The following is an 18,378-nucleotide window of genomic DNA, read 5'->3' on the forward strand; positions in this document are numbered from 1 at the left end:
AGAGGATTATTGAGGAAGTTCAAAACCTTTGGTTGCTTTTCTGGCCTGTAATTCTTAATTGACCGATGGCTGTCGGCGCTTAACTGATGGCTTATAACGAACTCAGACCCACTCGTAGATGTATAATCCATGCAATAAATCTACTCTGATTCCACTCACATGCTGTAAACATTCTTAGGGATGTACCAGTAATCTAATATTCCAAACTTCTCATGCTGTCAGCAGACATTTACGGTTTGCTTGTTCAGTTCGGTGCCATGATCACGCCTGTGCTCATTTTTGCTCAGTTAGCCAGCTACGTTTTTGATCGTAATGAGACTTTCACATATATTTGACCCCTCAAGCAACACATATACTGTGTAGCGACCATGGATCAAACCTTGGTACTACAAGCTACCAACTGTAGCGGTAGCTAGGAGAGATTTACCTCAGAAATCTTTGCTGAACTTTTCTGCTTAACTTTAAAGGTTTCCTTTACCCTGGCTATTGTAGGGTCAAATACAGATTAGCAACTGTAGATTATGACATTTTTATCACCCTTATTAAAGAAGAGCAAGCAATCTTCTCAACAATCTTGATTTGGTTTTTAAGATTCATACTACAACCCAAGATACATGTGAACATGACAGAAATGAAATAATATTTGGTAACAATTTACACTCTTATAAATTAGGGTTTATTGGCATCTATGGTTCCATAAAGAATCCTTAACATCCACGTTATCTTTCCATTTCACAAGGTTCTTTACATTATTAAAATGTTCTTCAAAAAAAAAAGAAGAGTTCTTTCAAAACGAGTTTACTGAAAGGTTATTTGGGGAACCCAATACAGTTAATTTATGGCATTGCTACAAACGGCCCTTTTTGGAACCTTTATTTTTAAATACCAACTCTTAAATCCATTTCGAACTGATCAAGACTTTTTTTGATCAAGAGTTATTTTATTTCACGATAATGAGATGAGACAACTAAAATTAAGTTTTTCAGGTCTATTTGACCATAGCATTGAAGTAATAAATACTACAGAAATTAAAAAAAAAAAAAACACTGCATTTCATCTGATTATTTTTAATCAGAGGATATTTTCAACCAAACAACAATATGTTTAACATAAGAAGCAAAATATTAATTATATGCACCAATATAACAATACATACACAGTAATATTTATACTCTATATTTTCTCTTTTTTTATTTCTTTCTTTTTTTTGTAAATAAATAAATAATAAACAATCACAGAGTACATTTTTAAATGATGATGCAAACCAATTTATAATTTAGTTTTTAATAAAACATTTTTTATCAATTTATTCAACTGGACAGGAGTTTAAAGTCTAGAGAAATTAATCGAAATGAAAAACTCCAATGGCAATTTTGCAACTAAGAATCGCTAATCTTGAAATTGAAACTTAACAGGCACATAAAAGCCCCATAAAATTATTTCAAAATTAATACTGCTGCTTAATTTTATATCACCAAATCATGTGCATATCTGACATACTGTCTAAGCCTACCGGTACTCTGAAAATACCCTAAACTACAAATATCACAACGAATAACACAGCCTAACACACACAAAAATAACTTATTTTTCCTAGACAATTTTCTTGAGAACATCTTTGATATCAGTAATGTTGTTTCAGCATAAAGAACTGTGCAAGATGTGCCCTAGCGGGGATCTCTCCTCTTTATCGCATTCTGCCTCATTTCTCACTTTTCCTATCTATACAATTGAGAAAAGTCCAATAACAAAAAGAATACAAACAGCAGTTAACTCTATTACCCCTACTGACCATCATTGACATGACAGTCGCCTCTGAACGATTTGATCAAAACAGAGGTATGAAAACTCAACTCGCCTCAAGCTGAACTGTTACAAGCACAGAAAAACACCACAGCAAACTCTCTGACGCACAAAGAAAGTTTTTTGCATCCTCTGTTCAGGAGTATGAGCGTAATGAGGTGTCAATATCAGATCGTGATAATCATCTCTCTGCTTTGACGCCGTGCAGCCACTCTGTCTATCAGTCAAAGAACGCTTCATCTGATTTTAATAGTATCTGCAAGATAAATATCACATGCAAAACGGCAAATGGGAGAGGATGTGGACCGTTTGAGCATATCAGACTCTTAACTGCCACGTTTCATCTCCCCTCATCTAATAGAGTTCTTCATCTGGGAAGGCAGGTTTAAAGAAGAAAAGAGTGAATTTGCTTTCAAACTTCATAATCGGACTCAATGAGAACGCATCACTGGTGCCGAATGTGAAAGGGAAAGCACAAGAAAGAATGAACCGTCAGCCTCATTCCACCAGTAAACTCAGATTTGAAGTTAATGATGTGCAGCCACTTTGTACTGTAATAGATGCCACAACAAATGAATATTACTTTTGTCGAGACCGTGTTTCTCCATGTAAAACAGGGCAGGAACTGTATGGCATCGAACTAAGTAGCTCTTTATTAGTTATTCTTTCAGTAAATTTATGTCTGTCTGTCTTATTTCCTCAGTTTTAATATTTTTTTTTATTTTATTTAAGGTCTTTAATTTTCTCTGATCAGGTATATCCGATAGTATTAGAGCATTACTAATGATTGATTGTATATTGTTGTTCTACCACTACACTCAAAAATAAAGGTTGCCGTCTAAAGCAATGCCATAGAAGAACCATGTTTGGTTCCCCAAAGCCTTTCAGTGAACTATTCTCTTTTACTGACAAAAGCATAGATTTCCAATGTTTTCACTGACCAACTTAAGTGTATATTGTAAATATATATATATATATTTTTTTTTTGATGACTGCAACACTCCAGGCCTATTTACACCTGTGTCACATCATCATTTTTAATTATTTGGGAACTGAGGATACTAAATGTCCTTGTACACAGAGTCCGAAATTTCTGTATGTGTTTTTTCGTATTCGGTGGCTCGGAATTGTCAAAACACCTCTCAAAATGCTTGCTATTATGCGAAAAACTCAGAAAATCGAACCCGATCCAATTTTTTTTATGACGGACGAAAGTTTTGGAGGCCGTGTGTAAACGTGGTTGGTGACAACGTGAGGTCATATTTATTTTTTAACGTGCGCAAATTTTGGACGAGAATTTCTAACTCGGTGCGCAAGGACCTAAATTGCTGCAATTGTGCAAGTGGAGTTTTTGCCCAATCTCACCTCATTTACAAGTCAGCTGCTCAATAGTATGGTGATCGTTGTCTGCTTCTCCTTTTCATGATGGGCCATATATTTTCAATAAGAGACACAGGTCTGGACTGCAGGCAGGCCGTATTTGCCAAAAACAAGCTAAACCGTAGACCCATCGCACCACAGCACACATTTCCACTGTCTTTTGGACCATCTGAGATGAGCTCGAGCCCAGAGAACTCGGCAGCATCTCTGCATAGAATTGATGTAGAACTGTCGAGCCCAAATGGAGTTGGGCTTGAAAGAGTTCATTTGTATCCTTGTTTACTGTATATTTGTAAACCTGTGCATTTAATTTACTGTAAGAAAATACAGTAAGAATGTGGCATTTTAAAAAGCCTTTTTTTTAACTGCATTTTTGTAATGGAACTAGCAATTAAGCGAAAAGTGCACTTACAACTCTTCTTGACGGCAACAACTGATGTGGGCAAAGAGCTTACAGAGAATTTATAAAAGGAGTAAAAAGACAAATGACTTCTCGGTAAAGTGAAGGAAAGGAGGTGATGGATTAACCAATGGCATGGGAATCTCCAGCTCAGTGAAGTATCTAACATTAGCATTTTATGGAGAATGCTTCCCCTCAGAGCGTCTCTCCCAGGGAGCCAGTAACGGCGATGGCTGTCATGGAAAGCTTGGGTTGTTCTTCAAAGTCAGCTGGCAGCAGGACTCAGTGTTCATTCTTTGACTCGCTCTGTGTGTGCGATGAGAATTTGGCCCGAGAACAACAACTTAGAGCCAGGAATCCAAAGAAGCAACAAACAGTCTAAGAGCAAAACAAGGAACCCTGCACTGAGCCCCCTGCACAGGCCCTGTCAGACACACTGGCCCCAGGCTTACACTTGCTATAATTCCCTTCTTCCTGCTGCCACTACACACAACCACATTCTGCAGCTGATACTGCTCACTCGCCTGCCATCACATTAATCTAAAATAGCTTCAAGGAATGGTGGGAGACTTTTTTTTTCTGATTTACACAAATATTTACTTGCCTGCAAATTACCAAGGATGGGTGTATGAACATGGAGTTTCTCTACACTGAAATTTTAAATCTGAAAGAATTCTACTACAAAAAAATACTTAAAAAAAAGAAAGAAATTAATGCTTTTATTCAGCAAACTGATGAAATATAAGACATTTATAATGTTACAAAATATTAATTTCTTTTCCTCAAAGAACCCTGGGAACATTTTTTATCATGGTTTCTAACAAAAATATTAAGCAGCACATTGTGCATATAGAATATGCACCAAATCAGCATATTAGAATGGTTTATGAAGGATCATGTGACACTGGAGACTGTAGTAATAGCTGCTGAAAACAGAGGAAGAAATTACATCCTAAAATATATTAAAATATTTTTTATTTTAAATTGTAATACTATTTGTATTTCAAAATATTTTTGTTGTAACTGTATTTTTTTTTATCAAAGATATGTAGCCTTGGTGACCATAAAATACTTCTTTCAAAAACAATAAAAATTACAAACTTTGGGAATTTGTGAAAAAATTGTAAGCTAACGAATGTTTAACACTGCACATAAAATGATTTAGACAATTCCTCTGCAGTAATTTAAAAAATAAATGTACAATGAATATTTTGCAGAGAGAATAAATTCAATTCATTCTGCACCGCAGCTGTGCTGAAAATAACCTGTTACAAAGCCGTACTTTCAAAGGTTATTATCATTTCAGTAAAGCGACATAAGATAAATATCTGTAGTTATATGTGCACATAATACTGTCGCTTTTGTATGCAAACACATGCTCTGACAGTACGGATGACAGCTACGGAAAGAGAGCAATAGGAATGTTTTGCTTTCAAGTGAAGTCAGAGTTCCTTCAGTGAACAGGTGTCTGGGGACAGCTCACATCTCTCGGAACGGGTGGGTTGTGTCATGAGTACCTAATCCACCATGGCTCGTTTAACCTCAGAAATGGCCTTAAAAGCCAAGAGTTTTACTGAATAAATTGACAAATTAATGAACCATTGTGAATACTGAACACATAACATGTCCCCAGTAGTCAGTTTAGAAAGAGTCACTCTCTGAATAATAAAACACTGAGAAAAACTAAAAAAAACTAAAAACTTCTGTTTCAGGTCATTTGATTTTGATAATCTGACATTATACATTGTACTGTACATCTTCACTCACATAAGTAAGATTTGGTGAGTACAGTAGAGAATACATTCTTATCGCTATGGTCACTACTGCATCAATGCCTCAACGTCAACTAAAAGACCTCAAAGCCTGTACCTGATAGTTCTCCAGGGTTTCCATGGCAATGACCACTCAGATTCTCACTGGAACAGCAAGAGTACAAGAAAGATGTATGTCCACATGTATGTCCACACCTCACAGTACTTCTACACCAAATATTCAGTCAATGCACTGACTAAGAAATTAAAACGTACTACACCAAATATTCAGTCAATGCACTGACTAAGAAATTAAAACGTACTACAAGACTGTGTTTTATGCAAATGTGCCATGGTAATACCTCCGCATATAAACAGATGATCATTTAGTACTATGGTATACCAAAAAACAGGGTATTGTTTGATACCACCAAAGCACCATGGTACGCCATAAGGTTGCACAATTAATCGAAATAAAAACTGAACTGCGATATTGCTATTTTCAAATCGCAAAGGCTGCAATTGAATTAGATGAATATATGCGCTGGGTGTTTCAGAACGCATATATGCCTGAAACAGGACGCTGTGTTCTTTTACACACAAACAACTCATGACAGCTCAACAGTTTTAGTGTCTCAGAGTGACTCGCTTTACAGTAAATGCTGCTACAAATGAACTCATCTCTGCTCTGAGCTTGTGACGCTTATAATGTGGATTTGGAAAGGCAAATGCATCTTCTCAAACTTGTAATGAGAAGCGGTTATAATGTTGTCAACAAAACAGAATCCTTAAGGGCTCCTTGCCGTTTTCCACTCAAATAAAAGCTTGATGGTTTAACATTTGAAAATGAATTAAGACAGTTGCACTTCAAAGCAAAATTGTTATTATCATTATATTCTTAAATACAGTTGTTGTTGTTTTTACAGTGAAATTACAATAGTTATGTTGGGCCAAATTGTGCAACGTAACAAGAAAGCACAGGAAACCTGGAATTAAAATAAACTTCATACTTCAGTACCATGGTAAAAGTTCAGCTATTTCTTCTTCTAAAAAGTAGTGTTGAAAAGCCCCTATGTATTCTAGTGAATGTTAATTCAGATGGTTTATGTTTAAAAACAAAAACCATTCACCAATTCAAGGCCCTGTGCAGCATTGTATGTGTTCTTTATGATGTGCAGAATGTTTATTAAATGCTGGTGTTCTTCGCTCAGTACCAGCTTTACCGACAAATACAACTTGGCGTAGTTTTTTCTTAGCAAGCTCCTCAATAAAGCAGCATGACTATAGTTGAGCTATTTTAAATGATTAGTGTTTGGACTATGTTGTGTACATGGAGCCCTACAGCCCCAGAGAAACTCAAAAACACAAATATCTGGCTGCGAGCTCAGAGCAGTGGTACAGGCATAACGTGACAGAGGACCCTGAAGCTCATCTCTCAGATGGCCAGCCAAATGGAATTCCAAACAGCGGTCAAGTCATGCCTTGAAAAACAAACACCACTGGGCATGTGTCAGCTCTCAAACACACGCACACATGAACATGTACAACTGATGCCTCAGTTCCGTTTGAGAAGGGCATGGTTTCGACAGTATCGAGGCGGGCTGGGGAAGAAGAACTACTATATCGCTTGACATAGGGTCTTATTGGAAAGTCAATGTAAATCCAAGTGAGAAATAATGTTTTTAAAAATGTTCTAAATTGGAGTAAATGAAACCGAGTCTTTTTAAAAACAAAACTTAAGAGTGTCCTGGTGGTTAATAAATGCTCTCTGACACATTGTGTCTGTTCCCGATCCCATTCCCCCTTCTTCTCTCTATGGTTTCCTGGTGTTCCTTTTAATGAAGTCGCAAAAAGGCCAAAAACTAAAAATGAACTCTCTGTTTGGAGTCTTAAGGAACCCAAACTGATTATAAACGAAATTTCAACTTGATAACACTCTTCAAAGTGAAAAAGTTTCTACAAACTGTAAAAGTTCACTCATGTCCATTATCTTTGTTATTATATTTATAGTATATTTATTATATTATACAAGTCTTGTGTGGAATTCGGACTGAGTTTTTAAAAAATTGTGTTAATGTAAACAGACCTTATGCCTACTTTGTGATACAAGCTTCAACAACATCTGCCAGTGGGTTTAAAGTAGCGACAAATGTGCCCAAATTGTGAAGTACATTCGAGTGTAATGGATTATGGGAAAAGTACAAATGCAGAGCAGGGACTGGTTCAATTTATCGATTGTTGATTGGATGTTGAGATGTGGGAGTTGCACTCAAAAAATGGAGGCAGATGAGACTAAAAGAATGGAGAGAGAAAGAGAGAGAGAGAGAAGTCTGTCATATAGCTGGAAGATCGGGTTATGAAATTTCGAATAAATGTTGCGGGGTCAAACTTTAGCATGCATTTAATTATTTCCCCCCACAATTGATGAATTTTTCCGTCATTTATGAGACAACGCTTCCCAAACATTGACGAAATTTTGATTTGACGACTGTATTTTCACTGTCATACAGTAGGGGGCGCTATAAGGCATCTTCTGAAAGAGTACAGAATCTCTTGATCAAAACACAGGGAAAAAAAAAGAGCAGAAACAAGCAGTAAAATAATTGTTTATGCACAATGTAGTCTAAAGAGAAACACTTTTTGTTCAAAACGTTGCTTTTTTTTACGAAACTTACCCACATACAAGTGTTGATTAAAAAAAAGAAGACATGAAGAATAAAACATTTTTTGATGTCTGTTTTGTTTAAAAGCAGAGGCTCTGTTCTTTCTTTTGATATATTGCATGTTCAGATATTCAGTCCAAAAAAAAAATCAGAAAAATGTTGTGAAAATCATCACATTTTTAAACTTGATGGGAACTTTTTTTAAAAAAACGTTTGCAGGGAAAGACTTATGCATTTAGAAAAATAGGTAAGGTGACATTTCATTTCATGCTGACTTCAATAAGGTCAGAGCAACATTTTGAAAGAATCTGTAAGGTTAAAAGTAATTTAGACCACAATGGTTAAAAATAAAATGTAAACAAATAAAGACATTAAAGTGTCTTCAAGTCACCTAATCAACGAATAAATGTACACAGTCTCGTATAGGTTTTTAATCCATCTCTCTCTCTATCTGCTGTGAGTTTATGTAGCTTATAGATCTATATGTGAGTGAGTGTGTGTGTATAACAATATGTTTCTGAAAAAAAGATACAGCTAACAGCTGTTTTCAAGAATATCGGACTTCCAACTACACAGGACACAGAAGTGGAGAGTGTAGTTTGATAGAATGATTCGGAGAATAGGTTTGTGAGGAGATGTACAGTGGAGAGATAATGTGTGTGAGTGGCGCTATGAGCCGACACACACACACACACACCACACACTCTTAGCGCGGCACTGGCTCCCCTCCTGAGGCAATCATTACAGGGATTTGTTCTGCTTGCACTTATAGTTTTAGCAGATCAATCGGAGAAGCATGCGCTAAAGCCCATTATTAGTTCTAAGGGCAACATCTTAGTTTCGGGTGGAGAGGGGGTGGATTGTCCACACTGTGCTGCTTGTTTGAAACGTGGCTCCTTCAGAAGCATCCATGACTGTGAACAACATTCCCCGGAGATGAATGAGAAAATCAATTAGGAGGTGAGAAGCGTTTAGTGCTATCAGTACATGCAAAAACAAATTCATTTAGTGTAATGGAGGCGCCTGCCCTCAGAGATCTCACTGCGACTCTGAAATAACTGGCATACGTTTCATAACATCATAACATAGAGATGAAAACACATCTATCAAACAATGACAGAATCACGACGGACATTTGACATGCGTCTTCATGCAAATCTAAAATTAAACCTAGTTTCAAAAAACAGTGCACATATGTGCGCTCCCGATGCAAAGGAAGACTTGTAGGGATATTCTAGGTTACATTTTAGGGATTAGGGATTTTAGGTCTTTAAAATCTGTGTTCCAGTGAGGTGTTTACAATGAAAGTACATAGGGTCAGTTTGTAAAAGTTAAAATACTCACTGTTTAAATAGCCAAAAGACAAAATATTTATAAAAAAAATATTTTCTATTTTCCAGACTATAAGTCGCTCCGTAGTATATAATCGCATCAGTCAAAAAATGCGTCATGAAGAGGAAAAAAACATATATAAGTCGCACTGGACTATAAGTCGCATTTATTTAGAAATGTATAAGCCAGCGAGTCCAACAAGTTACCGGTAAGCATGTTCACCAAGCTCCCGCGTGATCTCATTCCACAACACTGAATCCATTGAATTCTTCCTCGGTGTCGCTTCTGAACAACTCCGCTAACTAGAGCGCCCTCTCGCGGCTGTAGACAGTAATGCTTTCTCTTGGTTCATCTCAGTCTGTATGAATTAATTTTTATGTATAAGTCGCACCTGACTAAGTCGCAGGATCACCCAAACTATGAAAAAAAGTGTGACTTATAGTCCAGAAAATATGGTAATTGCATCGATGACAAAATAACACCTAAAATAACTGTCAAATTATGTCAACTGCTTTTACAGCTCAAATACAGTAATACACAAGTTTTAACAGAAAGATGTACAGTAAGTGCTTTTATAAAATTATAATCTTCACATTTCTACTTTGAAATCCTCCAAAACTGCCCATATTCTTTCGTATTATAAATGCAGTAACCATTTTACCCTCTCAAAAAAAATCCAGAATTTTTAGCCTATTTGTGTTGTCTACTTGTGAGTTGCGTCAGCAACTACTGTACGTATAAAATAAATATTCACACAAGTCTCTGACCAGGTTTGAATATGGATCATTCAATTACACAAGGAATGTGCATTAAGGAAGTAAATAGTAAATTTTGATGTTATATTGGCATTAAAGACATTTCCATTTCACATTCCTATTTACATCTGGTAAATTTCATGCATTTCAGTCTCTCAAGATCTGGAGGAGGCTGCACGGGGTGTCAGATGAAGTCTGCCATGGAAACCAATGACACACAGCTTCCTTCGAGTGAAGTGGAAGGGGCAGTCAGGTGGCCATTAGCAAGTGCGTGATTGTTACGTAACTGAACGCATCATGTTCGGCTGTTTTGTTTTTTTATCTGCTGGGCTAATTGAGTAAAAGTGAGTTTGTTTCATGAAGGGAATGGCAATGAGATGGGAACCAGGGCTTACATCACAGAGATGACATTGTGTCATGCCCCTGGCCTCTCTGACACCCAGGTCAGATTATATAAGCAACCCTCTCTCCTTCCCTCTCTTTACGTCAGGAGTGCACGGAGGCAGCTCTTTTAGTGTACAGAATGTAAAGCAGCCAGAAATTACGTAAAAGAACAGAATGAACTGGTAAGCCCAGCTCATCCCACTTTTGAGCTTCTGAGAGACAAAAAAACCTCACATGGATGAAGTCAAAACAATATGAAAACCTACGGTCTAAAAATACTTACTCTTCCACTTGGCTTCTATTCTACGTCATAACAATTGCCAGGCCCACCCACTGGGAAATCTCATTCGTTCAAAATCCTGCTTCTCATAACTACATATTAAACATCAAATATGTTCTGATTAGCTGTTGCTATTGATATCACGCAGAATTAGAAAAACGTCGGTGTTAGGTTTCATGAAGTAAGAGATGTATTAAGAAAAATGAGGAAAGATAGGAAAAGCAAAAAAATAAAGTGTTTGAATTTACCTGATTCTTTTTCAGGAGCAAAAATGAATCACCAGACGATCACAGACCTGAACGTGAAAGACAGAGAGATGTATGAGGACTTGGTGACATAAGGAAAATAATAATGTTAATATTGTTCATATTAAACACACATTTTTTGAAATCACGTATTCTTCTACAGTATATATATATATATATACACTATGATGTACTATTAATGTTGTACTATGAACCTATTATTTCACAATGATTATTTGTACTTGTTAATAAAGTACTTAATGGATTTTGTATTTGTCACATCCACAGTACTTTTAAATAAATCAAAAAGGAATTCAACCATAGCGCCTAAAATATAAAATGTCATACATTCATAAAAAAATTATTATAAAATATTGACAAAAACATTCATGTCTTTTGTCAATTACTCAATTGTACTTAGGAGTGGACGGACAATATGACCAGAATAGTATTTCACGATAACAATATCCATCACAATAAATAGTTGTTTTGTTATTTTTTATTTTATCTCACTAAGACAGGCATTTTGGCATAATTTTGTATGTATTTTACCATTAGTGTGTATTTGACAGTGCAAGTACTTAACTTATTTAACTGAGGTAAACTTTCTTAACATCAAGCATGCGCAAAGCTTCATTTTCGAATACATGCATATTTTTTTCTAACGTGTCAAAACTTTTAGCAGTCCTGCGCTCTGCAGCTATATTTACACACTGTGATACACAAAACAGCAAAAACTCTATCGATAGACACTTTAAATCTTCCGTACATATAATGTATTGCCATAATAACCATACTCTAAACTTTCTAGGACAATGAGCTCTGGAATAACAGCGAATTCATATAAACAACATAAACAGAAAACTTAAAAAGAAGACTAGGATAGACAAACAAAAGAAAAAGTTCCAAAATGCTAATTATGAGGTTCCACTTGTCTGTTTGAGGAACATCCTGTTTGAATGTGCAGGTAGGAGGTGGGGGGTCTGTTTCCTCTCCAAGGGCCTACAGACGCACTCCCTACCCACATAGTGTCTCTTTTGTTCTCTGATAAATTGACACTGCCAGTTCCCCCACGTTGCCAAGACATGAGGAAGACCGCCGGGAAAAAGAAGTAGGAGCAGCGGCGCTACATGTGATTGGTATCACTTCTGACTGACTCTCTTCATGTTTTTATCTGCACTGTCTCCACAGGCATTAATTTCAAAGCTCTGATTGAGGGTGCTAAGACAAAAAAAAAATTATATAAATATATATCATTGTGTTCAGTCAGCCATCCATATCATTGAATAAGTTGTATCCAGCCAGATAAGCCAACAGTCTAAACACTCATCAGCCATACCAATTCCTACATTTTATTATTTACATATAAGGTTACAACAAAAGGCCCATTTCAAGGCCATCCAGGAGCTGACAGTGCAATGCACCAAAGAGAAATCTATAACACAAACAGTGACTCACTCTTTTACTTTTAAAATAAAGCATTTTACTCTATACCCAGGTTTCACAGACAAGGCTTAAGACTTTAGTCCCAGACTAAAATGCATGTTTTTTTAAGTGAAAGCAACTTGCACGGATACATCTTAAAATATGTCACTGCCATTGTTTTGTAATGTTTTTTTTTTTTTTTCTAAGGCATATTTGTAAAAGCTACTTAAAGTTCTAATTGAACTAAGGCCAAATCCTGGCTTAATCTAAGCCCTGTCTGTGAAACCAGGCCTAAATCTTTGAAAATTATTTCTCAAAATATCAGTGTATCCTGAAGAGTATTATTTTAGTATCATCTAAATTCTTAATATTTTAAATTAGATGTTTATACATATATTTTTTTTTTTAGTAAAAAAAATTGTTTTGTCATTTTGATTATAAATGAGAAATGCTTTCTTCCTTGGCAACTATCTGAAATAAAATAAGTGTAATACTTTTTATATTTAATATTTTTCAGTTAAAGTTTATTTTATTTCAAGTAATTAAAATGTTTTGTGTTTTACGGTTTATGTTTTAGTTAACCACTCTGATTCTTTCATTGCCTCATTAAAAAAAAAAAGTTGTTGTTTTTTTGGCTCCCATGACATTTTGCAATTAAACTGAAGAAAACTAAATCAGTCCATGACATTTTTGCCTCTAAACCCCATTTTTCAAGCAGCGCAGGAGAAAAGCATCATGTGATCTTTCAGAATCTCCAGCCAACAAGCAGTGAAATACGACTCAAAGAAATCTAGCTGAAAGCTGGCAAAGTTTCTGTGCCGTTGGAATGACAACACTAATAAATGAAATAGACTCATAAATTCTTCATGGCCAGTGGCCATAAGTGAATCCATAACTGAGGAAAAATCTGTTGCATTCACCTCTGTGTGACGACCCTCTCTTATGTAATTGGTAAATTCTTCTTCCAAGAACATTATGAAAGACTGTCTTTGCAAAATATGTGACTCATTGTATTAAGGAAAAACAATCATTATTTATTCAGCCTCATGTCTTTCCAAACCTATACGACTTTCTTTTATTTCATATGGAACACAAAAGGAGAATATTTGAAGAATATCCTGGACAGTCTTTTTTTTTAAATAATGAAAGTAAATGGAAACTGGAACTGTAAGGGTACAAAAAGACAAAAAGGTTTAACGAATGAAAACAAAAATATCCTACTTTCGAACCAAATCTTTTCAGAACTGATCCGAGCAAACTCAACGACTCAACTTATTGTAACAACTTGTTTTAATCATTGATAGTGATGCAACAACATTTGGCAACCGAAAAGATTCGGTTTTAGATAAAAAAATAATACATATAGGCCTACCGGTAATTTTAAAGGGACACTAAGTATCTTTTTAGGTATTTTATTATCTAAAATCAATATTTTTATTCATAAATATGTCCTCAATGGTGTACATATACCTCGGCCAATTATCTGACTTAACCTTATAAATGAAGAATTAATTATCTTTATATACATGGGACGGGTAGGTCCACGGAGGCTTCCATGTAGTTCCAACATCTTGCAAAACTATAATAGCAGAGAGGGACAAAAAGTACTAAGCCAACGCGTTTCCACAACGCGTTTTCGTTCAGAGCCAGCCGAAACCAGCAGAAACGCAGGTGCAGAGCAGTGAAAGGCGCTTGAAACTGCACCGGCAAGTTTAAAAGTCTGGATTGCATTGTTATTATGGACCATACATATGCCAAGCCACAGGAGAAGAAAACATCGTCGCCAAAAAAGTCAAAAATAGAACGTAACATGCGTGGGATTTCCCCCTTTCTGGTCAATGTATCTGCTTAATTATTTTTATCCCCGGTAGGGATACATTTATCCTCCCCTCAAAGTGATCATAGTGCTAACGGACGGATCACAAAACTTATCACGGATCCGTGGTTTGATTAAAGTCAATTTTATTTTAAAATGATTACTCACTAACTCTTGAGCGTCTGGCGATTGACAATGTGATTTCAATGTAAAGACGCGTCTATGCGCGTCTAGAGGTCCTGCGGCGCGGTGTTTAGCGCGTCGCGGTAGACGCGAGCCTCATTCTACTCCAGTTTGCGCGAATGAGGCGAATTGCTATCACAGATAATGTCTTTTCTATCATTTCACTGTAGCTCAGCATCGCGATGTAAAGTTAACGTTATTGCATGATCACAGTTCATAGGTGTGAGGAAAGATAAGCTATTAGAGTAAAAATATTGCGTTAGGCTACTTCAGTTAATAAGAAAAAAGATTTTACAATTCCTGCACATGCAGTGATGAAGTTCATGTTCTCATGATTTATTTTTATGAATAACAATGTTTCAAAACACCCCCCCCCCCCCCCCCTCGACAAAGTGCTATTAGAAGAAATCCTGTCAAAGCTTTTTGGTACATATCGCCTACCGTAGATGCAATGCGCATTTGAAAAAGCGAGGCGCTGGAGAGCAAAATTAGTTTGGATGCAAAATACGAATTCACTACTAGATGGGAGTAATTCCTACTTAGTGTCCCTTTAAATTACAGAGGGCCGAAACCATTGATTGAAAGAGTGGTTTAATGAGCTCTTCTCCAAAGATGCGATAAACATGCGAGTAGTGTGGAAACACTTTACTGTGATTAAAAAGGACTTTCAGTTTTTCGACTAAAAGAAAACATTTTGTGTAAAAAAAAAAGAAGGTAAATCACTATTCAAAATCAATTACATTTCAGTTCGTTCATCACACTAACCTACCGTATAATACAATTTCCAACTAATATTTTAATGTCATTTTATGTTAACACTTTTTTTTTAAAGTGGTGATAATTACACCATTTAGTTTTACATTCTATTAAGATTTAAATGTTCATTAAGCCATTCCCTGCCCTAACTTCCTATTATTTCCCATTAGCCTCCAGTGGTTCAGTGGGTCTCTTTTGTGGAATCCCAGGATAAGGTACACATCCAAGGTCGTAGCATACTCGGCTCTTTGCTAAGGTGGATCAGTGCTTAAAAGTCCACTACCCGATCCTTGGTCCGATGCAGCCACACAAGAGCTGAGGATCAGAGGGTCCATTTAACATGTAGACCTTCACGGGGTCTTAAGTGCTAACAGAGGCCAGGTGGATGCACACTGCATGTTTAAAGAGGAACCAGAGAGTAACTCAATGTCCAATGAAATATACAGTAAATCAATTTCATATTTATTTCTTAAAATTAAAATTTAATAAATTAGATTTATTCACCTTCGCCTTATAACTGTGCATTGAACAGAAATAACCTGCTCCAATTTTAACCACAAGAGCATCAGGGAATGTATCTGCTATGGACAAGACGCAGATTTTTGTCTCGATCTATACGTTTATTCAAAAATCCTTTTTTTTTGTAATTGTATGATAACAGAACAAAACTATTCTATGACCATGATGAAGCAATAATAATGATATTGTTGAAATGAAACCCTTAAGTATAGTTTAGCATAATCTTTTATTACTATTTCTCAGAAAAAGTAATATAGTTACCTCCAAACATGAACAAAAAAAACGTAAAACAGGATAGGATAGAAAGGACCCCAGCAGACCCTATGACTGTTTATCTGTTAATGACTCCTAGTGTTGAACCTCCCATTATCTCTCAACCACAAGCAGACATTACCTTCCAAAAATGGAACGTTATTACGGCCCCGCTTCCTACGACGAGGTACTGCCGTGGCCACAAGTTTTTGGCACAAGTCATTTGCTAATTTGTCCATAGTCGTGCAATAGGTATTCTAGATGTAAAAGGGGTGGGATGGGGGTGTAGGTGGTGTTTTATTTAAAGGTCTATTTAAGGAGTCAACAAAGAAACTAAGTACCTAAAAAAATATTAGGTTGTGTACACTCACATTTATTCAAGGTGTAAGAAAAATATGATTTTTTTTCGCTCTTTATCATGGAAATTCTTATTTGTCATTAACACAATCGAACGCTAGCTTTATGCTGTTTAGTAAAAAGATGACTACGAGAAGCAGGCCCATTCTGAATCCGAAGCACATGGAAAGCAATCAGACAAATTTGTAATAAAGTGAGGCGAGAGACAATCCTAAACACTGACTTGGATTTCGTCCGAGGCCTAAATTCCTCTTGAACTTTGCATCCTCGAAAATGTCAAGTGTTTCTTCTCTCATGATGTCCTCTGTAATTCTCGGTCGTATTCCCCATAATTTTGCCTCCTTTTTTTTGGTTTATTTTCCGTCTTCCCATTCTTTTCTCTACTTTCCAGCCATTCTATTGTTTCCAGAGAATATTCTGCATTGCCAAACTCAGTTAGACAGGCGTATGTTAAGTTGTGAAAGATTGATGTGCCATTGACTCGGCCGGTCTCTCGTCTTGCCATAGGCTTAAATCATTCATACGAACATTTTAAGATGTTTCTTTTGAAGTCAAAGGGCTTCAGGAGACGCATGCTTAGACTATTGGTTTAGTGTTGATGCACTTAATGTCTCCAAATCATTAAAATGTTGCTTATTAGAAGTGCAACACGAAGAAGTCCTGATTTACTCTCTGTCAGATGTGCAAGCTTACAGCCTACAGGGAGTTACAGTTGTTTTGTATTATATTCTCCAAAGTAGGCTGCTTTAGCATTGCCTTAACAATAACCACACAGATGTGAATACCCTAAGGAATAGCTTGGCTGAGATCTATTCCAGTGTCTGTTCTGGTAGGTGGGTGTGTGTTGTGTTGTGTTTTGCAGAGATTGGGGACTAACTGTCCCACAGCGCTATACCATGAGGTAGGCCATTCTATGCAGTCCGCCATTGATCTCAGAAAGCGACTGGTGTGTGTATAATGCAATTTATCAAATCAGCATCTGTCATCCTCATGGGACACTCTGACACGATGCAAATTCACTTCACACCATCCAATAAAACATCCTATCAGCCTCAGCCATTAACATGATGGACTGCCCTCCGGTAAGTAGGATTGTGGATCACAACAAGGACTTTTATAAAACACTAAAACAGCTGGACAAACTCATAACTCTCATTTTTGAGGTTATTCTTTTGGCTTGCATGTTCAGGATGTTCAGTAAGCTCACCCTCTCCCCGCACACCCGTCCAATCCTAGGTTAAGAGCATGCAGGAATGTCCACAATGCAAGGAATATTAGCTAAACTGTTCAGCTACCAGAAACTTTCCTTCCATATTTGGACCCACAAGTGCAGGGATTTGAAAATCCAGCCCTCTTCCCGTGTCTCTCCGCCTTCCATTTCAACTCGGTATTTACAAAAGAGTACCAAGTGGCCATATAAGACGCTGACAAATAACAAAGAATAACTAAAACTGCTGAATTTAAATATGAGATTAAAAAATTAGGAACTCAAACAGACTACAAGTCACTGGCACATCTAATTGTAAATAGTTTATCATCTATATTTGCATGATGAAATTTTATTTGCATTCAATAAAAAACAGATTGACGTTTATGTTGCTGTACGGTTCAAAAGTTTAGGGTACACATTTTTTTATTCATATTAAATTAGTAACTTTTATTCAGCAAAAATGCACTAGCCTATATTGATCAAAACAAGTGACATTTAAAATGTTACAATAGATTTATATTTCAAACATGTTCTTCCACTCTTTATATTCAAAGAATCCTGAATAAAATCTATCACAGAAATTTCCACAAAAACATTAAACAGCACAACTGTTTTCACTTGTGATAATAAGAGGAAATTTGGACACCAAATCAGCTTATTAAAATAGTTATTGAAATTTAATATGACACAGTCGAATGGAGTAATGGCTACTGTCATCACAGAAATAAATTACATTTTAAAATATATTCAAATAGAATAGTTATTATAATTATATTATAACGAAGCTAGTTTCATGATTATGGATTTTTTTAGATGTCACTATCAGCTAGCTAGTAATACTACAACTGAATCATTTAGTCTAGTTTT

At 36.2% G+C, this 18,378-nt stretch overlaps 1 protein-coding gene across 3 annotated transcripts in view; it reads right to left on the reverse strand.

Moving 5' to 3' along the window:
- Positions 1 to 18,378, reverse strand: part of lpp (LIM domain containing preferred translocation partner in lipoma) — a 198,462-nt gene that overhangs the window by 150,302 nt on the left and 29,782 nt on the right. For all 3 annotated transcript variants that reach the window (XM_079628403.1, XM_079628401.1, XM_079628402.1), the window contains one exon: positions 10,997 to 11,043. The gene's annotated coding sequence lies outside the window, so the exon portion shown is untranslated. The remainder of the gene's footprint in view (positions 1 to 10,996; positions 11,044 to 18,378) is intronic.

Source organism: Phoxinus phoxinus (assembly GCF_949152265.1).
Source record: "Phoxinus phoxinus genome assembly, chromosome: 11".
Lineage (NCBI taxonomy): Eukaryota > Metazoa > Chordata > Actinopteri > Cypriniformes > Leuciscidae > Phoxinus > Phoxinus phoxinus.